General features: G+C 40.8%; 1 pseudogene; it reads right to left on the bottom strand.

Annotated features, from left to right (window-relative positions):
- Positions 1–2,800: 2,800 nt before the first annotated feature.
- Positions 2,801–15,572, bottom strand: LOC137348933 (Ig heavy chain C region-like; annotated as a pseudogene).
- Positions 15,573–24,949: the final 9,377 nt, after the last annotated feature.

The raw sequence follows: 24,949 nt of genomic DNA on the forward strand, positions 1-24,949 counted from the left end.
TCCAGATGTTACCGCTCTCTTCCTCATTGTCTTCAATCCAGATGTGGCCTGAGTAATCTTCGAGTTTTTAGAGGAGAAATATATTTAGATCGTTCATTAATCCAGGATATAAGATTGTCAATTTGCACTCGCAGAGTTCTTCCTTAAGCCATTATTTTGCTCTCTAATTTAATTTTCAGTTTGTATCCATTGTGAAGTTAATCACTCTCAGCAATCTACCTCTGTTACTAACCCCACAGCCATTCTTCCCATATGATCCTCGTCCAGGCCCTGTTGGAAAATATGATATTTCTTCCTTCAGGGTCAGGCGCTATTCTCGTCTGGATCAATCTTGTTCTATCATTAGGGATATCGATGGAATTTTACTGATCAATATCGATAGTTTTGAGATTTTCATTGGTGCTGGGTAAGAGATTTGATGCGAGTTCTAATCTTGTTTATTTGTGATGGAAGTTGTTGGTCAATCATTAACTGACCTCACTTTCGAAGTGAAAACTTTGCTTCACTGTGTTTGTAGGTCCAACATGTATGAGGGAATATGTTGGAGAAGGTGCCCATTCAAACAGTGCATTTGAATGCAACTTTCACATATAGCCTGGTGCTTTTGTTTGTATGCTTTAATACATGTGTATGTGTGCATAAGTATCTGTTACTTTGCATCACTCAGTGCGTGTCCATGGCTTGTGTGTGTGAGATTTAATGTATTTTTTAATGCGTTTCTTTGTGCACCCGCCTGTGAATGTCTCAATGTGCGTATTTATATCTTGATGCCTGTGTGTTGTGTCCCTGTATGTTAGTATGTGCTTATGTGCCAATGTGTATCAATGTGTGCTTTCAAGTGGCCGCGTGTGTGTGTATGTGCATGTGCGTGTGTATAAAATATATCATCCTTAATGTTTTGTCTTCATTCATCCATGTGTGTGCATGAGCATGATAATGTTTGTTTTTGTGTGTGGTTTGGTCCCCATGCGTGCTTCATGTTGTGAGCTTTTGTGTTGACAGATGTCTTTATGTTTTCCTGTGTGTCAATGTGTGTTCATGTTTCCATGTGTGCGTATGAGTTTGTTAATGTTTGTTTTTGTGTGCTTCTGTCCCCATAAGTGTGATAATGCGTCTGATTTTGTGTTGATGTCTACGTTTATGCATTAATGTGTGTGATTATGTGTACATGTGTGCTAATGTGTGTGTTATGTGCATGTTTTTGCATCCATGTGTGTGTCATAATGTTAATGTTGGTGTCTATTTGTGTGTGAGTGATCGTGTTAATGTGTCTGTTTAAATGTTTGTGTGCAGATGTGTTAGTCTGTTCATGTGCGAGTATGTTTCCATCTAGCTGTGTTTATGTCTATGATAATGAAAGCTTTTCCGTCTATGTTTCTGTGTTTGTGAGACTGTACTAATGTGTACATTTATGTTTATTTTTGCGTGGGTGACTGTGAAGTGTTTACATCTGCGTTTGAGTCTGTTTGTGTGTGTAGGTGTAAGTGTGTGGTTGTGCATTTGAGTGTGTTTATGTGTGTGTTTTTGTCTGTGTGCCTGCGCATCTTTATTCTTGTTCAAAGTTTTACAGAGAATAAATAACCGGGTCTGACCCTGACGGTGTGCATTATGGAGAATATTCTTCACTGTTCTGTGCATAAATGTATTCTGTGCGAGATGTCATCTGACATCATCTGAATGACTGTAACAATGCAACTGATGGATAAAAACAGAAGTTCTGGAAATACTCAGCAGGTCAGACAGCAGCTGTGGACAGAGAAGCAGAATTAACGTTTCAGGTCGGTGCCCTTTTCACACACCTGAAATGTTAACTCTGCTTCTCTCTCCACAGATGCTGCCTGACCTGCTGAGTATTTAAGCATTTTCCGTTTTTATTTCAGATTTCCCCCATCTGCAATATTTTGCTTTTATTTCCATGAAACTGATGGGCCTCAGAATCATCAGGAACAGGAGATGATTAAATCTTCAGCTAGATTTAGATGATTATGTTATTAGAATTTAACAGGGAAACCGTGAACGATATTACGTTACATAAATATATATCTTACAATCTGATTCCCATGTGGAAAGTTTAAAATCTTCGCACACTGCGCTCGAAGCCGACTTTGTACTGATGGCATTTGAGTCCATTTAATAGAGAGCAGGGGGAATGGGAGTATAAGGTTTACAAATGTCCTTGCCCCTTTTTCTGTTGTAGGAAATGTGGCGAGGAGCTGCAGTCAGTTCACAATTCTCTTTACCGTCTGTCTGTTGCAGAAGTACCGTTGCAGTGGATTCACAAGTACCCTTTCCTCTTCTCTGTTTGGGAAGTGGGGTACAGTGTTTTAGTAAATTCCTCTTCCCCCTCTTTCTGATGGGGGATTTTGGGAAGACTTCGTATTCGTGTGTGGCCATCACTTCAGTTCCCAGTGCGCATGATGCTGCAACTAAAAACTGACCCTATTCTGAAGGGATGGCCAACACGAGAAGCAGGTACACCGAGATCTAAATGCACTGCGTATTTTTGTTGGTAAGGAGAAATGTCCAGATTCCCCATCTCCTCCTCCCCGGCCCCCCACCCATGTCCCCCTCTAATGCTCCCCACCGCCTCCCCCTCCTCCAACGGGAGGAAAGTTGCTGAAATTCTTCCACAGAATCCAATAATGAATCAGGTTTACTCTGTGAATTAATATGTGCTGGAAACACTGGTTGTACAAGACTTGGGCCCGAGACCTGCAAATATCATGCTTTGATGAAAAGACCTACACTTAGCAAATGTGGGAAGCACAATTAATTGAGCTGTTGTGTATTTAAATCGCGATTGGAAGAAAAGGTCTTTATTGTGTTTTTTTATTTAAGAATTGAAATGCAATCGATAAATTCTCATTGACATGAATTAACGGTGTCCAACAGTGCAAGGGAAATGTTCACAAAACTCGGTTTACCGCTGGATTTATTAACTGTTCTGTTGATGATCTTCAAGGGGATCGCTTCATGTCCCACCACACAGGAGTAAGAAGTGCCGCTGGCCCACTCCTCTGCTGCAATGGATAACAGGCTGTAGATGAAGAAGGAGCTCTTGTCGTTCTCCGCCATCACCTCGGTGTTCTTGTAGTTGCCGGGATTCACTGACTTGTCATTGACGGTCCACTTGACGAAGATCTCTCGGGGGGAGAAACCTCTCACTAAGCAGGTGAGGGAGAGGAACCTCTCAGCGGAGATTTCTTCTGCTGGGGGCAGGAGAACAGACACAGACGGTTCCCGCAGATCTTTCCATGCTGAAAAATTAAAATAAATGTCAATAAACTAGACAATTTCAGAGACAATGACACCGGTGGTTAAATGTGAGAGAAATTGTGAAGGTTTTCCTTTTCCTCTCTGGGGCCTGTGCTGTTTTCCAGCCGGTGCAGAGGCGCTACAATCCTGCTCGCCGAGAACATAAAGGATTAGACTGGAAAATTACATAGAACTTGCAGCACAGGAGCAGCTATTAGGAGGAGCTAGCCTATGCTGGTGTTTATGCTGCACACGGACCTCCTCCCACCTTACTTCAGCTCTTTCTATTCATTTCTCCATTATCTACGTATCTAGCATCACCTGAAATGCATCACCTCTGGTCCCAGGGAGGTTCAATAGTGAATTACAATTAAATTATCAGCGTAATCCATTCAACCACTTAATTGGGCCTTGCACAAACACCGGCAAGAAGCACAACCTCTGAGTTATTGCTTCAATCACATTGCTCACCTTCCTTGTGGATGGAATCTCTGAGAGGAGTCGGCAGATCCTGATGGCTCACCACACAGGAGAACACAGCCTCACTCAGCCAGGCTTGTGTCGAGATGTCTACAGTGCTGATCACGCTATCGGGTTCCTCTCCGGGTTGGACGGCAATCTCTGATTTCAAAGGCTTCTGTTCTTGTGTCCAGGACACGTTGACACCATAAGGAGCATTAGACACGACGCAGGTTAAGGTGACCGTCGCCTTCAGTAAGACCTGTTCTATTGATGGTGGCAGTAGTTTAATTACTGGATGATTGCACTCGGAAGAATCTGTAGAACAGAAATGAGAGTCAAAGAAATCTCCATCTTCAGGATCAGGACGCGAGTATTTAACTATCACTTTCTTCAGGAGGGGAAAAACACCTTTCACTTCAACACTGTCGTTCATGGGAAGGGCAACGATTTGTAAAATCTGGGACATCCAAGCGGATCACATCTCTGCTGAATATAATGGCTCTGTCACCCCAGGACATGAGCTACACATGTAATTCATACTGGCTCAAAACGAATGAAATTACGAATTTTAGGACCAACTGGAAACAAAGTTAATGTTCTGGTGCCTTGTCAGTATATTTGGGGAGATGAAAATGTTCAGCAACCAGACAGAGGAGGGGCGAAAGGTCGGTAAAATGCAGTCCCAAGGTTTTTGTGTGGTGTGGAATAATTCGCAATACTGGACGAGATAGTTTTCTAATATCTGCCACGAGTGAGTATTTCTCATGTGTCGGCCTGGAGTTAGAAGGCGATCTGACCACAGGACTGTAATAAGAACATAAGAATAAGAGTGGGCCATTCATCCCCTCGAGCACGTTCCGCCATTCAATTGCACGATGGCTGAATTGTATCTTAATTCTGTTTACCCATATATAACCCTTAATACCCTTACCTGTCAGAAATCTATCACTCACAACATTAAAATTTTCAATGGATGTCAAGCTTCTAAAGTGAATTGGGGGTGAGAATTCCAGATTACCACTATCTACTGTGTGAATACTCCCTTCCTGATATCATTCCTGAATGACCATGGTCTAATCTGAAGGTTATGCCCCCTTGTTCTGAAGTTCCTCACCAGAGGAAATATTTTTCTCCATTGACTCCATCAATTCCAGTAAACATCTTAACCACCTCAATTAGATCACCCTTTAATCTTCTCTACTCAAAGCAATACCAGTTTGGCCTGTGAAACCTGTCCTCATAACTTAACCCGATCAGCCCCGTTATCATTATGGTCAATTCTTGTTGCACCACTCCCAAGGCCAATACATTCTTCCTGTGCTCTGCAGTCCAGAATTGAACACAGTTTTCTAAAGAGGGTAGATGCTCTTTCTGGCACCTGATTCCGAGGCCGTTACCAAGAAAGGGTTCCAGATGCCGATTGCTGCTCCGTGTATGATTAGCCCATTCAGGATAAAGCTGATATACAGGCCACCTCACTCACTATATAACATCACAGTAGAGCTAAACATTCTTTCATGATGTGATGACATGTTGAACCGTGAGCAATCCTAATTTCTAATTTCTAAATCCTAAACTCACAGCGAAATGACACATAAAAACTGCACGATGGCGATTTAGAAATTGTTCTTTGTACAAACTCCAATAAATTCCTGACTTTCAGTAACATGGAGTACAGAAAGATGTGGAGTTTCCTGGGACTGTGCCTCTTACCTGGAGATCCGGTGATGTTTCGGCTTTGGGTGACCGCTTGATGGGAGACCTGGCAGGTATAGACCGTGTTGGTGAACCATTCCCGAGCGGGGACTGTCAGCCGACTGGTCGCTGAGAAGTTCCCGTTCGTTTCACAGGCGGGAGAGGTGACGAAGCCCGATTCCATGGGATGTCCATCCTTCAACCAACTCACGGTTATTGCTTCTGGATGGAAATCGATGATTGAACACACGACAGTCGCAAATCTGCTGCTTCTGATTTCTTCACTGGAAGTCTGGGTGAGGATAACAGTTGGATGGACGATGTCACCTTTACAATCTTCAAGAAAAAACATGTTAGACATTTCGAGAAGAAATTAATAACTAATACAAACTGTTCTTATATTTTAACAGGTTATTTGCATCAAGCAGGCACTAACTGATGTTTCCAGCGGTCTGAACTGTGCACAACACTCGAAATGTGGAATAGCCAAAGTTCTACACAAGATCCGTCGAGCTTTTCTGTTTTTCCACAGTTTCCACAACACTAACCTGGAATTTCCTTGATCCAGAGCGACTCTCCGCGTCGAACCTCGCAGTAGATTTTGCTGCTTCCCACCTCTGACTCGGTGATGGTTAACTGGCTGCTCAGGGTGTAGGTTCCCTTCTTGTTCAGCACTGACGGGTAAGTCTTCAAACCAGTGGTGATCGGTTCTTCACCTTTCTTCCAGGAAACGCTGGTGATTTGGGGGATGTAGTCCATCGCCAAACAGCCGTAGGCCATGGAGCCGTCGGTGTTGGGTTGTTCACAGGAGCACAGGCCGTAAAGGGTTGGGGGAGACGGTGTCGCTAGGAAAGAATGGCAAATTGAACAAGTTAGACTGTGATTCATGCTTATTAAATAACCAGACATCTCGCAATTCGACTCCAGCTGGAAACTGATTCCAACATTTTCCGATTAAAACCTTCATCCGCATTTGAGCTGCGATCAGTTACATCATTTGGTGATCATCACCTGTCGGTCCCCTGGTCAGGAACACACCTCTCTTTCAGGACCTGTCACATTACAAAAGTAAGAGCCTTTTGAAGTTATCTCAATAAGGTATTTTTCATTGGATTAAACTGAAAGAGGAGTTTCCCCGCTTTGTTCGGCCAATATTTATTTCTAAATCAACAACACTTGGTCAAAAAACATGCGGCATTTAATTTTTGGAAATTTCTTCTCTGCAAATTGACTTCTGGGTTTCGCCGCACCTCCACCTCCTCCCAGCACCCCTCCCCACCACCAGCAGACCACCCCGCCCCCCCAACCCCCACTCCCCCTCCAAAAAAATAGCAACTACTCCTAAAAAGTGCCATTGGAATGCGTGCTTATGAAATGAACTTAATACTGTAAACTTGAATACCAGGCAAATTCATTCCATTATTTTCCCATAAAAACCTACAAAACATCCGAACATGCTTATGACCCAGGGTGATAAATTCATAGACATGATAGCTGAGAAGAAGGCCATTCGGTCCATCAGGCCTGTGAAAGATGACCTTCCAATTTGTAATCTTTTCAAAATTTCATTTTATCCAGCTATTTTAGATTCTATTTACAGCCCTCTTTCTGATTGGACATTCCAGATCCTAACAACCCCCTGTGTAGAAAAGTAGATTCATACCCTCTTCCTTCATTCTTTTGACGCTGATTTTAAATCAGTGCCCTCTACAGACCAACTCACTGATCTGGGCAAATTGGTATCTGAATTTCTGTATAAAATATTCATTATTCAAAACACCACTACCAGACTTCATTTTAATCTTCTATGTTCCCATAATAATGAAGAACTTTTACAATAAATAGTTGAAGTCTACTTTAAAATATGGACTGAATCATTTAGTACACAGATTTCAGAGGGGAATTTTTACACAGCCTAGTTTCTGGAATTAAAGTTTTTAATGACTCGGCAATTACTCTAAGCTATCACTTTCCTTTTCAGTACTTGAAGATTGTGACTTCTGTTCTATATTATTCGACTGAATGGATTCTCTGGAGTTTGCTTCTCCCTCCAACTCAAATAATAAACCGAATTAAATCCGATTCCTAAAAATCGGTCATTTGGACTGATGCGCTTTAAATGGTCCATTTAACTTTCCAAAGTATCTTCCCACCCCTCACCAGTGAGAACTGGTGTTGCTGACTGTGTCGCTACAGACACATCTTCTTGCTGCTTGCACCGACCGTATTGTAAACATCAGGACAGGTTTCTTCTACAAATATCTGATATTGTCATTACTTACACATTATAAATCGAGTGAATATCAGTCGGTAACAAAAACAAGAAATGCTGGATTCACTCAGCAGGTCTGGCAGCATCTGTGGAAAGAGAAGCAGAGTTAACGTTTCGGGTCAGTGACCCTTCTTCGGAACTGACAAATATTAGTCGGTTCCAGGCAAGGAAGGACAAAAGTTCCTGAAGTGTTATTGCTGACATGGTCAACTCTCACTTCTGATTTGTGCGGACAATTCAAACACCTGAGGCCCATCGGTCTGATATTGGAAGCTCGCTCACCAATATGATGTGAAAGAGGATGCCGGTTATGCTGGCACAACAGTAGGACATATGGGCTTTCAAATGGCATTAGATAACATGTCAGGTAAGAGAACATTCGGAAAATGGAAGCGCGTGGCTTAAAGGGGTCTCAGTAACCTGTTCAGGGATAGGAAACAGAGAGTGACGGTGAACCAATGATTTTCTGACTGGAGAGAATTAAGCATTGTGATCCCCCCTTGGGTCGGTCATAGGGTCATTATTATTTTTGTTAAATATAATGACGTGGTATTGGGTATGGGGCGTAGAATTTCGAAGGTCAAAGACGATACTAAACAAATAGTGAGCAGGATAGTATCAGAGTTCAGAAGGACATGGGCAGGTGAAATGTTCAGAGACAGAGCAAATGCAATTTAATGCGGTTAAATGTGAAGTGCTGGACCTTTTGAGGAACATCACGGAAAGTTAATGCAATCTAAATGGTCCGATATTCAAGGGGTAGAAATGTAGAGGGACCAGAGTTTCATTTTCACAATGTTTTTTTTCAAGGTCGTTAAGAAAGCGAATGGAATACTTGGTCTTGTAAAATGGAGTACGAATTACAAAAAACCAGGAAGTCATATTAAAGTATTACTAATCACTAATTAGGCTGGAGTATTTTTGCACAATTCTGGCCGTCACACTTTCGAAAGGATGTCAAGGCATTGGGGGGAGTGCAGAGGGAGTTTACCAGACTGATGCCAGGAATGAGGGAGTTCAGTTATCTAGAGTTATGATGCGAGATAATTGTTCTCGTTAGGCGATTACCGGTTAGTTTTGTTCAAAATTATGGGATGTTTTGATATAGCAGATAAGGAAAAACTATTTCCTCTGAAAAGTGGGTCAGTAACAAAATAATTAATTGTCAAAAAAGAGCGTGGGCGGGTGGTGGCTGCGGGAACAGGTTTCTTTCCTGACAGAGGGTGCTTTTCACAGAAGCATTGAACGATTACACCACAAAAGGAGGCCATTCAGCCCGTCGTGTCTGTGCAGGTTCTCTGCAGGCGCAACCGGACATATCCTCGAAGGACATTAATTTGCGTGGCTATGAGGGAAAAACTGGCTTGTAAGATTAAATTGGAGAGCGCTTTGAGAGCTGACACAGGCATGACGGGCTGAATGGCCAAATTCTCTGCGAGAACTTTCTATCATTCGACCCGACTCAGTAGGATGAGTTATCCCCAATTTAATGGGATGAAAAGCTTCATAAATTTGAACATCACTGTGACATATATTTTGTTGCTTTTTATAATGAAAGAGGGTTTTTAAAATAAGAGGTTCTGAGCGATTTTATTCAAATTAGTCAATCAGATACTGTCAGAGACTTAAAGCATATTGTGATTGACATTGATTGCAAGCGAATTGTATCACTTCAAAAATTTCAAAAGAGCTTACTTCAGTGGCTGTGTGCCCTCTGCTGTGACACAATCCAATAATTGCCTATCACCAGAGTTTATCACTCACTGTCACCTTTTGAAAATACTTGAACTAAATAATGATTTCAAACATGAGAATATCATGATGGTTATTCGGAGCGGAAGTCTCGACTATCTCCACTTAAAGCGCCAAAATAACTTCCAGTCTCCCATCAGATCAGAACAGGCGTTGGTCTCTGGAGCGTTACAATCACTTCCTGAAACTGTTTGTTCTGAAAGTGCACTCAAAATCAGGCCAATCGCATTCAATAATTATCTGAAACTTAATATGTTTAAATATTATTAATTCATTAAAATTTGGCCAAGAATTATTATTAAAATCAATTCATGTGCGTTGTTTCATCTGGACAAATGAATAATTTATATTCATATATCTGGGTCGAGAACTCACAGCTTATGAGTTAGATGCAGATTGAGATTCCTTGAACACTGTGGGGAAAACATTCTCAGATCAGGTACAGGACAGTTAAGCTGCAAAGTAAAGATCCCTCTACACGGCCCTATCATGAGTTGTAATCTCAGACATTGCCAGTGTTATATTCCGTAGAAAGCTGCCTCTACACTGCACTGTCACTCTGGGTCAGGTACAGCATCAGTTTAATATAAAATAAAAATTCCCTCTACGCTGTCCCATCAAATATATCCAGGACAGGTTCAATCCGATTTAGATACTGAGTAATTCCTCCCTCTACGCTGTCCCCAACAAGTAGTCCCAGAACAGTTACAATATAGATTAAACATACAGTAAAACTTCCTCTACATTGCCGAATCAATCACTCCCAAGGGAGGTACATTACTGATTACAAACGGACCAAATCTCCTTCTACAGTCCGTCTGTTGTGTCTCTGAACTGTTATTTCTGACTGCCACAGACTGGAATTATGATCTCATTGCTGAGGCGCCTCATCAAACTTAAAGTCAAACTTTTAGGTTTCTCGGGGGTACAAGTTTCTTAATTAAATGGATCAAGTTGCACTCCTTGAAATGAAACGAACCAGTCTGTTTGCAACCTGCAGGGAGGATTCCTCGTCCTGACACAGTGAGCAGGCGCACAGAAACAGAACAGACACAAACGGTGCAACAATCGGGCTCTCAGCAGTTAGATCTGTTCAATTGTCAATTTCAATGAAGCTGTTTTATTCTAATTCATCAATTGTCAAATTGTGACCACTCCAGGTCTGTATACTCTTTGAAATTAAACTGATATTCATTTCAAAAACTCCCTTCGACCTCCAACTGTTTCTCCCTGTCTGTTTACAATCTGAAAAGCATGTAAGAAAGTTTCGCTTAAAATGAGTACATCAGAAGAATACACATTCAGGAAAATTAGATGTCCATAACCTGAACTCAGTGACAGAGTAAGAATTTAGCAAATCAGGAGATATTTATCTTGCAAACTGATTACCCACTGGTTTGATACAATTGCAGAATTCAATTTTACAAAAAGAAATAGTTGAACCACTGCTCAAAGTTAATTCATTAAAATCTGCGGTGACACTTGACTGAGCTGAGAACAGCTGACTAAGAAATGTATTGTTCTCTAAGTTATTGCCAGACATAATGAAATAATCTCTCCGATTCTTGAGATTTTGCACTCATTGGAATCCTGGCAAGTATACTATTGAATTGTGTGAGGCCATTTATGTTTAATGAATTAGCACTATTATATTCTAAGCTAATATTCATGTTAGCTGATTTTATACTGTATTTATCATTTATAAATAAATGCAAATAAATAAATTAGTTAATATTACTTCAAGACCAGTTTCTGCCTGGCACCTTGTGAAATAATGGAGTTTTAATTAAGTCATTATGACACTTTATCAATATTAAATAATCAACGTCATATTAATAGATGAAAACCTTCAGACAAATATATTACTTCATGCTGAAATCGAATCACAGTGCAATAATATAAAATGAACAATAACTTCTAGTCCCGCCATGCTTTCTCTCCACAAACTTGTAAACTGCGCAGGTATCTGAATGCGTTGATATATTATAAGCTCCTTCCATTCTCAACGAGTACTTCACACAATGGATTTAGCCTGGCCCGGGTCACATGTCACTAACTGGGCTGCAACATAGCCTGTTTGTGAAAGCAGCTCTCCCGTGTTTAAATATCGTTATAAATCTTAACTATATGAGATAAAATATCAAAAACATCCGGGCAATTTGCGATCAGTAACTGTGCTGCCACTATTTAATCACACGATGTTTTTAGATTTTACTCCCGTAATTCACACAGTCCCTGTAAATTAATTGCAAAATATATTGTGATTTTTATTGAACGAAGTTCCAAAATGATCACTGCAAAACTGGACGTAAACAATTCTTTCAGATCATCTGTGACATTGAAACCTAATGAGCAAATGTAGCCGAGATTTGGCGGATCAATTTAATATTTATTAAGAATTAAGCATAACTCTCAGGTATAATCTGTTCTTTGTCTATCATTCCATCCTGCGTGCAGCACAACTATGGGAGACAGGATGTTGTTACTGAATTCAAAACTAACATTAAACTTTTGTAATTAATTGAATCTGCTTGAATTTCCAGGTGTTATTTGTTTGTCTTTAGCCTTACGCAGTCTGCAAGTTTCTTCAACTTAAATAAAATCATATGCACAATTCTTTGACTGCCATTGACCTCTTGTCCCAGGAAAATGGTTAATATTAGATTAGTGATAATTATCTCACCATCCAATAACAAATGACATTGAAGAAAGAACATGGAAGAACATGAATGCAAAGAATGTAATAACCGGACAGATATATTACACTGACAAACTGCAATTTACAGTGCCTATTTAAGTTGGAAGTAAATACAAGCTGACATTCACCTGTTTTAATCAGGAATATCACAATTAATTTAAAAGTGCTCATTAACCTGAAAACAGCACTGGAATAAGTACACTCTTATTGAAATAATTTCAAGCATAATTAAAAATAGTCTCCAGCCATAAAGTTTTCCGGTCACGACAATTGTGCGCTTGGCACACCAGAACTGTAAAAGACGATTCTTGAATAATGAATCGATATTAATATGAAAGCGTATTTGGTTTATATGAGGACATATTGCCGCATTATAATTGTTTGAATTGTATTAATTTTACTCTCCAATCTGCAAACCTGCTACTTATTCAGTTTGTAATTGCAGTAACATTTCACGGATTGAAGGAGCGTTACAAACCATGGCTTTACAGTTCAATCTGCAATTATCATTTAAATGTTTTAAGATGCCTTGAAATATCTTTTTTTTTATTTCTGAAATCTGCCTGTTATCCGGCTTTCGAATCGTCTTTGAAGCAAATTCAAACGAATAGAATGTATCCATTTGATCAGAAAACCTGCAGTCGCTCGATGTCACCCGGGTTCAACAAAGCAGAAACGCCAAATAGTTTTACAAATTTTACTTTGGAACACAGAGACACACTCTCCTCAGCAGATAAGCTCCAACTCACATCACTGAGGGGCTGAATCCCGCCTCAGTACGTTTCAAGGCGAAGCAGCTTAACTCCACAATCACTTTCAGTAGAATCAAATGTAACATCCCAAAAAAAACATCTCAATACAGAATCCACCGAGCCTGCCTGTCTCTGAATTACCAAATATATAAAATAATGGCAGCAGATTTGTTAGGACAGAGAGCATGTTTAATAAATTAATATTGATTCTGTAGCATATTTCATTGATATTGCCTGATATCACTGCATTATTAAAAGTGAGGTTATATTAATGTAAATCTGGCCAAAGCTGCAAATTTGTTATTTATGTAATTCTTAATTACATCAAAATTTATTGTATTACATCTGAGCATTCGTAAGCAGTAGATTGATAGATAGCAATTTAATTACCACAAATAAAAATAGATCAAAATATCAGAAGGCTATTTTTGACCACTGAAGCTTTCTGCAAAATTTTATTTCAAACATATTTAAAGACTTATTGTTTCTATTAGATCAGAAAACCTGCAGCAACTAGATGTCACCCAGATTAAACATTGCAGAAACGTCAAACGGTTTAACAACAGTTTGGTATTTAAAGTAGCCCAAACACTCAGTCCCATCAACAAATAAACAACAAATCACATCAATCTGGAGCTGAATCCTTCAACAGTACCGTGTGTAAAGAAACCATTAAGTTCTTTAATCCCTTTGCAGCAGAATCACATAAAACATTGCAACAAATTCGCAATATAGAATCCACCAAATCCACTTTTCAGTGAACGAATGTATCATTACAATAAACAGAAATATAAAATTAAAAACACAGATAAAACAGTTAATGAATAAATGTATGTTTCTTACCTGCAGTCACCGTCATCATGGTCCCTTGTCCCCAGTCGGCAAGATAGTCACAGTGTTACATTCCGTGGGCTGGGTCACACAATAACTGGCTCTGCACAGAATAGTGAGAAATCCATTATTATTTTAAATATCCACACTCCAGAGGCAAAATAAAATCTTGATGGTTCTTTGTAAAATTATAACTGCGTTAATAATTCTTTTCACTCTTTCTAAATTTCCCTGATGTTTTATATTTCACACAGTAACATATCAGCAATTATTGAAATCACCAACTGATGAATGAATAATTAATCAGTTTATCCAAAATAAACCGTGCTAGGAGGACAGTGCTGGACACAAATAGTACTTCACTGTCTATATAGTTGGATTGTCAAAGCGAGCACTGACCCAGACTCATCAATTAGTGCTGAGGAAGTTTTTGTATTGACAGTAACTGCTGTGCCACCCACACAGTGAGACATACCGTGTCAAATACTGCGGCGGACTGTCAACTGTAAAATAGAGAGATTACATTTCACAGCGCTCTCAAAAACATGATTCCGATCCCCTAAGAGTGCATCAGTGAGATAATTCAGTTTATACCAGTCATTATATTTATAAAGAGATCGGAATATTTCTGAATCATCTGTGCTGATTTAGCGTGACAGTCAACATTAATAAAGCAGGAGACTTTTATACAATTTTACAAATCTATATTGTATTTCCCCAATTTTTTATTTAATCCTCATTGTTTACGGAACATCTGCCGTGTCAGTGATCGCTGGTTTGAGCAAACTCCCTGTCTGGGGTTTTTGTATGAAGAACTCGCTCGGTGCACCACCGTGACCCACTGTCGTACCCACAGTGACACGAACCTGCACAAATACTGCACTCACTGTCCCGTACTGCCTCCCAATATTCACTTCAAATAGAAATTCACTTCTGATCTAATTCAGAATATATCCAAAAGTTTACACCATGCAGTCGGAATTGAACCCAGCTCCAAGTAACGCCCTCCAGGTTTCACTCCCATTAAAAAACTAGCATCTTATCCAGATCTGCAATTGCTGACAGTGTTAACATTAAAAATCAGCACAGCCAAAATTACTCATCAGTTAGTGTCTTAGATTTGTACCATTGAATTTTCACTGTGCTAGTTCTGTGAGAGACAGTCTATGGCCTGGTTCTGAACACCGCCGTTAATATTGTATTTAATAAAATTACTGACCGTCAGTTTATGATGGAAGTTGTCGAATTCTCTCTCCATATGTTCTTGTACATGTCCAGCCCTGGTTCCTCTCATTGTGACCCTCTGGCACAGTAATACATAGCGGTGTCTTCAGTCTTCAGGCTCTTCATGTCCAAAGTGAAGATGTTGTTTGAAGTGTCTTTGGACGCAGTAAATCGATCTTTAATCCCTGGGGCGTAGTAGTTGCTGGATGAACTATAGTAGTGAACCAGCCACTCCAGCCCCTGTCCGGGAACCTGCCGGACCCAGCTCATCCAGTTGCTGTCAAGAGTGAACCCGCTGGTTTTACAGGTCAGTCTCAGGGAGCCTCCGGGTTTCCCAGTCTCTGCCTCTGGCTGAGTCAACACGACATCCGAATGGACACCTTTAAAAAATATCAAAAACCCCGAGGATTAATCCTGGTGAAATGATTGTTGACTCTGTAACACTTCAGAGAGAGACTAACACTGAGACGGTAACAGTGAGAGACTCGGACAGTAAAAACTACTCACGGGATAAGAAAACCAGTAACAGACTGAGAGAAATCGCCGACCTCATCCTTCTGGCAATTTGGGGAAAATGGTTCTGACAAGAACTCACTGAGCAAACCGGCTCCCGCACTGTTGTATTGCAGTCCCAGTGACCGGCATTTAAATACCTGGCAGAAGGGGGCGAGGTTACAGGCGCCGCCTATTGATTCCCTGACAGAGGCGGTTACTGGATCCACGTCCCACCTTCCACATCATCAACAGAATGGGCTCATATCATTACACGGAGTTATTATTAAATGTGAACTTTTTATCGGTATCCAGGGATAGTTAGTTGGCTGTGTGGTTTCAATGCAATGTGTTACTTGGTACTAAATGGAACTGTTGCAGTGAGGAATGTGTCAGTAATAAATAATTTCACTGTGGACTGTGAATTAAACCCCTTTATTTCCTCAACTCATCACAGGGGATGTGAATCGTTAAGATTAAATTACGTTACCAAGGTCTAAAGTTACTGATAGTATGTATCAATTCATCTCCTTTCGATCCATACCAGTGAAGTATCCCCGATAATTTGAATTGTTATCAATTTATGCAATTAAATGCGGGACATAAGTAAAGTGATTTTATTTTCAATTTGAATGGCTGTAGTTATACGATTTAGGATCAGAATGAATAAAAACGCCTCGTATTATACAAGTCTCTCTCTCTCTGTCTGCATTTCTCGAGCTGCTCCTGACGCCAGTCCTTTTAAAATGACCGAATACAGAAGTCCGCAATCCTTGACACGTAAAATTCATATTAGCTTTTGAAAAAGAGAATCTAGTGAATCAGAATCAATACGGTAATTAGGAAATCTATCCCTGATACCCAGATCATTGCAGCTAACATTAATAACGACAGACTGTTTAACACGCACTGGTATCAGGAACACAGTATATCAGGACTTAAAGCTATGCTCCAAAATATCACAAAAAGAAACGCTTTATTTGTTGTGGAAACGGATCACAAACTGGGCATTTCTCTAACCACTGATATCTCCACTGAGAGGGATGGATATGCAATCCAAATTATCAGATATTAAACTGTCCACAGCTGTTGTCAGCAATGAAAGAGTCTTTATAGTTTGAATGTGATACACAGCTCTGTGAGAAAATTCAAGGAAATGCAGCGGCTTCAGAGCAATTCCACCTATTTCTTTATTTAATATACGATTCCCAATTTTCTATTTCCGATGTGGGTGTGGGGGTCATTAAAATCTCTCTCTAGAACTTCATGCAGTAGAAATAAATGGACTTAATGATTCAGAATAATATTTAATTGTCACGTGTCAATTTATTATTTTGCGCTCCCAGTTTATAATGATATGAGCAGTGAGTTTACCGAAAATTATTCTTTAGACGTGATACCGTGAAATGATTTATTTTTTGTAAGAGCGCTGCTGAATAGTTAATATTTAAATGGTTAAATGCCATCTTTGTCCATTCATATTCACACTAATCTGCCCCACACAGTATTTGGCACCAACCCAGCCGACTGCCATCAGGGAGACTCAAACAGCAATGTCATTTACAGGAAGCATCTGGGGTTCTGTGCAGTAAATCAAAGATCTGTTTCCTCGTTCCTGACTGCTTGGCTACAAACCAACTTCAAACCCTTACCATTGTCAATGAGGCCTATTGATAAACAAATCTGCCCAGCAACAATGCTGGAGTTAATTTTATTTTTTTCAGTTGCTTACCGAGGTGAACTGTTCCCATCTCTCAGCAAAGGAAATATATCCACTGTCTCAGACACCCTTTTAGACCAACAGTCTGAGGAACTGTGCAGCATATCATAACATTGTAATCGATAGATAGATAGATGGATAGATAGATAGATAGATAGATAGATAGATAGATAGATAGATAGATAGATAGATAGATAGATAGATAGACAGACAGACCGACGGACAGATAGATCGACAGATAGATAGATAGATAGATAGATAGATAGATAGATAGATAGACAGACAGACAGATAGATAGATAGATAGATAGATAGATAGATAGATAGATAGATAGATAGACAGACAGACAGACAGACAGACAGACGGATGGAGAAACAGATAGATGGATGGATAGATAGATAGATGGATAGATAGATAGATAGATAGATAGATAGATAGATAGATAGATAGTTAGTGTGGGCCTCAGAGAGAAAATACATTCTGTAATTGATAAACATGCTTGTTTGCGTGGATGGAGGCATAGCTGCAACGATGCAGGGATGACTAGATAGTTGGATGGCTGAATAAAAGCAAAATACTGCTGATGCTGAAAATCTGACATTAAAGTGGAAAGTGTTGCACATACTCAGCAGGGCTGGCAGCAACTGTGGAGAAAGAAACAGAGTTAACATTTAACGTCTGTGCACTAGGTGACACAGTGGCGCAGTGGTTAGCACTGCAGCATCACAATTCCAGTGACCTGGATTCGGGTACTGCCTGTGTGGAGTTCTCCTTGTGACCGCGTGGGCTTCTGCCGGGTACTCTGGTTTCTTCCCACAGCCAAAGACTTGCAGGTCGATGGGTAAATTGGCTATTGTAAATTACTGCCAGTGTGGGTATGTGGTAGGGAATATGGGATTAACGAAGGATTAGTATAAATGGGTGGTTGTTGGTTGGCACAGACTCGGTGAGCCGAAGGGCCAGTTTCAGTGCTGTTTGCTTCTCCATAAACTTTCATCAGAACTGGCAAAGGTTGGACATGTAATAGGCTGTGTGAAAGTGGTGGGGTTGGTGAGGAATAGAACAAAAGGGAAGGTTTGGCACTGAGCAGAAGAGATCTCCTGAATGTCTAAACGTTTTGTTTCACGTACTGATGAACAGATTGATGGATGCGTGGAATGAACTGATGGACAGATAGATAGATGGGCCTGAAACATGCTGTTCTACAACCACATCTTTGTGATTGACTACTCCTAACAGGAAGCCGCCTCTTTACATCATTTGCATTACTTTGACGCCTTCCAGTTCTTCCTGATTTTCTGGATCATTTCAATCCCTCGGATATCCAGAAGTAACGAGATCAATTCACAAAAAGCCTGGTGATATCCCTGCGGTATCTCTACTAATGGGGCACATTTATCACAAAGATATAAAGGGAGAATATGAATGGGTTATGAAGGGACGATTGTAATATTTCTGAACATGTGGTCCTTTCATGTACATCAAAGCACTCAACTCGAATTACTTCAAACACATCAGCAATATAGAAAATCATTGGATACATTTTCCACTTCTCTCTGTAAATACTTATTCCTCTGTTATACTCGTCCATTCACGCCATTCTAAAGAACACAGATAAAAGGAGAATAAACTGTAACTTTCTTCACCGCCATATATTCATTGTAAGTCATTGGCCACAGTGAAATATAACATGTGGGTAGAGCACACTGTGGTCCCAAATTCAAATGTCCTTAACTCCTTCAGCCACATTTCCCAGAGCCTCTCCATTTAGTCCATTCATGCACTATTGTTCACGAGTTCAGTACATCAGTGAGATTTACTGAGGCTGATGGTATCGGGTCACTGTGATAAGAACATAAGAAATAGAGGCAGGAGTAGGCCATTCAGCTCCTCAAGTCTGTTCCGCCATTTAAGAAGATCATGGCTGATCTTGTTGTGGCCTTAACACCACTTTCTTGCTTGCCCCGAAACCCTCCCCCACCAATCCCCGATAACCCTTGATTCCCTTGTCGATCAAAAATGGGTGACCATGATATCATTATCGATTGTTGTGAAGACCCATCTGATGCACTATTGTCATTTAGGGAAGGAAATGTGCTGTCCTTATCTGGTCTGGACTGCATGTGACTCCAGACCCACGCCGATGTGGTTGACTCTTAACTGTCCTCTGAAATGGACTAGACAGCCACTCAGTTCAAGGGCAATTAGGGATGGGCAATAAATGCTGGCCTATCCAGCGACGCCCACATCACAGGAACAAATTAAAAATTGGTTGAATATTACAGTGCAATTCCCAGAATGGCAGAGTTATTCTCGTGTTGGATTCAAGGTCACACCCACAGACAGTGACTGTACTAACTATAACAAAAACAAAAAGTGCTGGAAAAGCTCAGCAGATCTGGCAGCATCTGTGGAGAGAGAAGCAAAGTTAACGTTTCAGGTCTGTGACCTTTCATCAAAACTGGCAAAGTTTAGAAAAGAATTTCCTCCTGCACTCTGTACTGACTACCTGCCGTTCTGTACCATACGGGGGATTGACCTGAGAGGTCCGGACTCTGCCTGATTTCACACTGTATCTATAATGGAAGTTTAACATTTGAATGCCTGGAGTTCCATTTACTTATTCCTCCTTGATCTATATTTTAATGAGCAATGACCCTTGATCATCAGCCGTGGCTTTGTTGGTACCACTCTCCGCTCTGAGTTTGCAGGTCCAAGTTTCATGTTCTACTCTAGGACCTGAGCACAAAAATTACACTGGAACTACAGTGGATGCTGCACTGTCAGAGGTATCGTCTTTCGGATGGGACAAGAACCCAAGGCGCTGTCTGCTCTCTCACGTGTGAAGGATCCCATGGCACTATTTCGAACAAGTGCCGGCGAGTTTTACCAGGTGTTCTGATCAGTATTTGTCCCTCAACCGACCTCACAAAAACAGACTATCTGGTCATTACCGTATTGCTGTTATTGGAGGGGCCGAGTGGCCTGCTGCTGCTCCCAATTCACATGTTCGTATGTTTGCTGTGTGCAAATTGGCTGCTGCATTTCCTACATTCCATCAGTGATGGTAGTTCACAAGTAGATCATTAGTTGCAACGTTTTTGAGACGCCCTGTGGTCGTGAAAGGCCCGAGAGAAATGCAACAATTTTTGGTCTTTTTTACTAACGATAGTTGTAAAAAGGAGTGATGGATTGAGCAAGTAAATCGTACACTGCTCGAATGATAAAGCTGAGAAGGAGGCCATTCAGCCTTACAGGACTGTACCAGCTCTTTGACAAACTATCCAATTATTCCACTCCACCCTGCTATTTCGCCAAAACCGTGCATTCTTTTTCCATTTGAAATATCTATGAAATTCCCTTTCAAAAGTTATTGTTCAATCTACTTCCCCCCTTTCAGGAATTGCATTCCAGATCATATCAATTTCCTCTGTCATTTGCCTTCCCCCTCATATCGCCTAGAGTCATAGAATTAGAGAGTCATTTACGGCACAGACGGAAGCCATTCGGCCCATCGAGTACATGCTGGCTCTCCACAGAGCTTTTCAGTCAGTGCCCCACTGCCCCACCCGATCCTCGTAGCCCTGCAAGTCTATTTCCTTCAAATGACCATCCAATTTCCTTTTGAAGTCATTTAATGTCTCTGCTTCCACCACCTTTGTGGACAGCAATTTCCAAGTCATTACCACCCGCTGTGTTACAGCGTTCCTCTTCATATTCCCCTTGCATCTATAGCCCAAAGCCTTCATTCTGTGTCCCCTAGTCCTTGTAGCATTAGTTAATGTGAACGACTTTTCCTCCTCTAATATAAAATAAAACAAGAAATGCTGGAAATACTCAGCAGTATTTATACTCAGAACGGTATGTTAATGCCTTTGTTCCATGACCATCTGGTCAGTTATTCTCTGTGATCCTATCTTATCAACACCTTCACCTTTGTTATCTCTTGCCCCACCCCCGCTTTACTTGCTTAAAAACTTTTACATTTCTAATATTTGTTAGTTCTGATGAAGGGTCACTGACCTGAAACATTAACTCTGTTTAACTCTGCACAGATGCTGCCAGACCTGCTGAGTATATCCAGCATTTCTTGTTTTTATTTCAGATTTCCAGCATCTGCAGTATTTTGCTTTTATTTTCCACCTCTAACTTGCCTAAATCTGTCATAATCTTGCACATGTCTATTAATCTCCACTCAACCTCTTTTGTTTGAAGAAGAATAAGCTCAGTTTTTCCAACTTGTCCTTGTCACTAAAATCCTCCATCCCCAGAACTATTCTAATAAATCTCTCTCAAGGACCCTCACATGCTTCCAAAAGTGTGGTGACCAGAAATGGACGCAATACTCCAGTATTGGCCTGACCAGAGCTTTAAAAATGTTCAGCGTAACTTCCCTGATTTTGTACTCAATACCTGTGTTTATGAAGCCCAAGATCCCATATGCTTGACTAACCACTCTCTCAAGATGTTGTGCCACCTTCAAAGATCAATGCACATGCATCCCAATGTCCCCCTGTTCCTGTACACTCTTTAGAACTATGCCATTAAGTAAATGCTGCCTCTCCCTTTTCCTTCTGCAAAAATGAATCACCCGCCACTTGTCTGTCCACTCTGCTGACCTATCTATGACCTGTTGCAGTCGTTATATATCATCCTCACTATTTGCCATACCTCCAAGATTGATGTCATATGCAAATTTGGAGATTCTACTCCATATTCCAAGATCCAAGTCCACGCAGCTTTTGGTTATTTTGCTATTTATCTTGAATTTTTGTCCTCTCGTTATCAACCGTTCTCCCACTGGAAATATTTACAATTTACATATTCTATCAAACGCACCAAGGCTCCTCAGACAGCACCTTGCAAACCCACAACCTCTACGACCTCGAAGGACAAGAGTACCAGATGCATGGGACCATCACAGGGTGGCACAGTGGGGCAGTGGTAAGCACCACAGCTTCACAGCTCCAGCGACCCGGCTTCAATTCTGGGTAGTGCCTGTGTGGAGGTTGTAAGTTCTCCCAGTGATGTTTCCTCCCACATCCAAAAGACTTGCAGGTTAATAGGTAAACTGGCCATTATAAATTGTCCCTAGTATAGGTCGGTGTTCGGTGAATATCGAGATAGGTGAGGATGTGGTAGGAATATGGGATTAGTGTAGGATTGGTATAAATGGGTGGTTAATGGTCGGCTCAGACTCGGTGGGCCGAAAGACCTGTTTCAGTGCTGTATATCAAAATCAAATCACCACCTGCAAGTTCCCATACAAATCACACAACATCCTGACTTGGATCTATATCGCTGTTCCTTCACTGTCGCTGGGTCAAAATCCTGGAACTCCCTTCCTAACAGCACCTTGGGTGTAGCTACCTCACATGAACTGCAGTGGTTCAAGAAGGCAGCTCATCACCACCTTTTCAATGGCAATTAGGGATGGGCAATAAATGCTGGCCGAGCCAGGGATGCCCACATCCCATGAATAAAAAAAAATCAAAACTTCTCTATGAAATCTCCTTTTAACCTTTTCTTCTCTCAGCAGAACAAACTTTGCTGCTTCAGTCTCTCCATCTAACAGAAATCTTTATCCTTGGTACCATTTTAGAACATTTTTCTGGACCATCTCCAAGGCCTTGATGTCTTTCTGAAAAAGTGGTACCCAGAAATGAACACAATACTCCAGCTGAGGCCTACTGGTGTTTTGTAAAAGTTTAGCATAATCATAATTTTTCTGCTGGAGTCGTCTATGACTTGATGCAATGAGAACTGAGGTAAGGGCTAATGTAATATAAACAGATGGATGGTGCGGTGTAGTAATAACTGAGAGAGGATCTAGTGCAATATAAATTGACACATTATGCAATGCAAGAATAAAAGAGACATTGTCCAGCGTAATATAGATGGATATGTGACATTGAGTAATATAAACAGCGGAATCATTTTGTGTAATAGGTTTAGAGCCATGCTTAAATATATTACATGTTCGGCAATTACGTTTTGAATAGAAGGAAATAAATGCTAAAATATAATTTGTGACGGTAATTATCCATCTTTGTTGAATCCATTGAGAAGTATTAATAATGATGTGCTTTCTACACAAACGCACACATTTTACATATACACATATACAATTACATATACATGTACACTTACATGTGTGTTTGTGTGTGCTCGATTAGTTTTCAGTTGTTCCCATCTAGCAGCTGAGAGCTATGGAATTAGGTTAAAGTTACACTAGACTCTGCCTCCTTTGTTACTGCACTAGACACTGCTGCAGTTTATATTACAGTAGACATTATCTCAGTTGGCATTGCATTAGACATCTCTTTGTTTATTTTGCACACGACTCATTCTAGTTTACTGCTGCACTTGACCATGCTTCAACTTATATTACACAAGGCCCTGCCTCAGTTGTTTCTGCAATGCACCATATCTCTGTTTATATGACACTGGACTCTGTCCCAGCATACTACATTAGACCATGTGCAGTTATTACTGCAGGAGACCATTTGTCTGTTTATAATACATAGGCTTTGCTCAGTTGTTACTACTAGATCATGTCCCACTTATATTACACGAAATCCAATCCCACCAAGATTGTACTAGACCATGTTGCTTTTTATATTATGCTAGGTCTTGTCCCAGTTATTACTGCAGCAGCCCATCGGGTTGTGTTTTGTGGTCACGGTTCCAGACTCTGTCTGACACCGGCATTAGGTCAGACGAAACCTCAATAGAAAATCCCGCAGGGAAAACAATTCTTAACAATAGAAAGGAATTGTGAAAATTATCACAGTACAACACAAGTGATGGATTCGTAAACTTCAACACAACAGAATTTGTCAGTAAGCAGTGTAAATTGCTTAATTTTAGTCCTATCCCTCAACCCAGTTCATCTCTGGGAGATTGTCACAAGATTCGCCCCATCCTTTCAACAAAAATATTGGTCATGTCTTACCAACTTAATAGAATTCTTTGAGGAAGTGACAAAGTTGATTGATGAGGGAAGTGCTGTAGATGTCATATACATGGACTTCAGTAAGGCGTTTGATAAGGTTCCCCATGGTAGGCTGATGGAGAAAGTGAAGTCGCATGGGGTCCGGGGTGTACTAGCTAGATGGATAAAGAACTGGCTGGGCAACAGGAGACAGAGAGTCGTAGTGGAAGGGAGTTTCTCCAAATGGATACGTGTGACCAGTGGTGTTCCACAGGGATCCGTGCTGGGACCACTGTTGTTTGTGATATACATAAATGATTTGGAGGAACGTATAGGTGGTCTGATTAGCAAGTTTGCAGACGACACTATGATTGGTGGAGTTGCAGATAGTGAAGGGGACAGTCAGATAATACAGCACAATATAGATAGATTGGAGACTTGGGCAGATAAATGGCAGATGGAGTTCAATCAAGGCAAATGTGAGGTGATGCATTTTGGAAGATCCAATTCAATAGTGAACAATACAGTAAATGGAAAAGTCCTGGGGAAAATTGATGTCCAGAGAGATTTGGGTGTTCAGATCCATTGTTCCCTGAAGATGGCAACGCAGGTCAATAGAGTGGTCAAGAAGCATCCGGCATGCTTTCCTTCATCGGACGGGGTATTGAGTACAAGGGTTGGCAGGTCATGTTCCAGTTGTATAAGACTTTGGTTCGGCTACATTTGGAATACTGCGTGCAGTGCAGGTCGCCACATTACCAAAAGGATGTGGATACTTTGGAGAGGGTGCAGAGGAGGTTCACCAGGATGTTGCCTGGTATGGAGGGCACTAGCTATGAAGAGAGGTTGAGTAGATCAGGAT

Source organism: Heterodontus francisci, chromosome 34 (genome assembly GCF_036365525.1).
Source record: "Heterodontus francisci isolate sHetFra1 chromosome 34, sHetFra1.hap1, whole genome shotgun sequence".
NCBI classification, from domain to species: Eukaryota; Metazoa; Chordata; class Chondrichthyes; order Heterodontiformes; family Heterodontidae; genus Heterodontus; species Heterodontus francisci.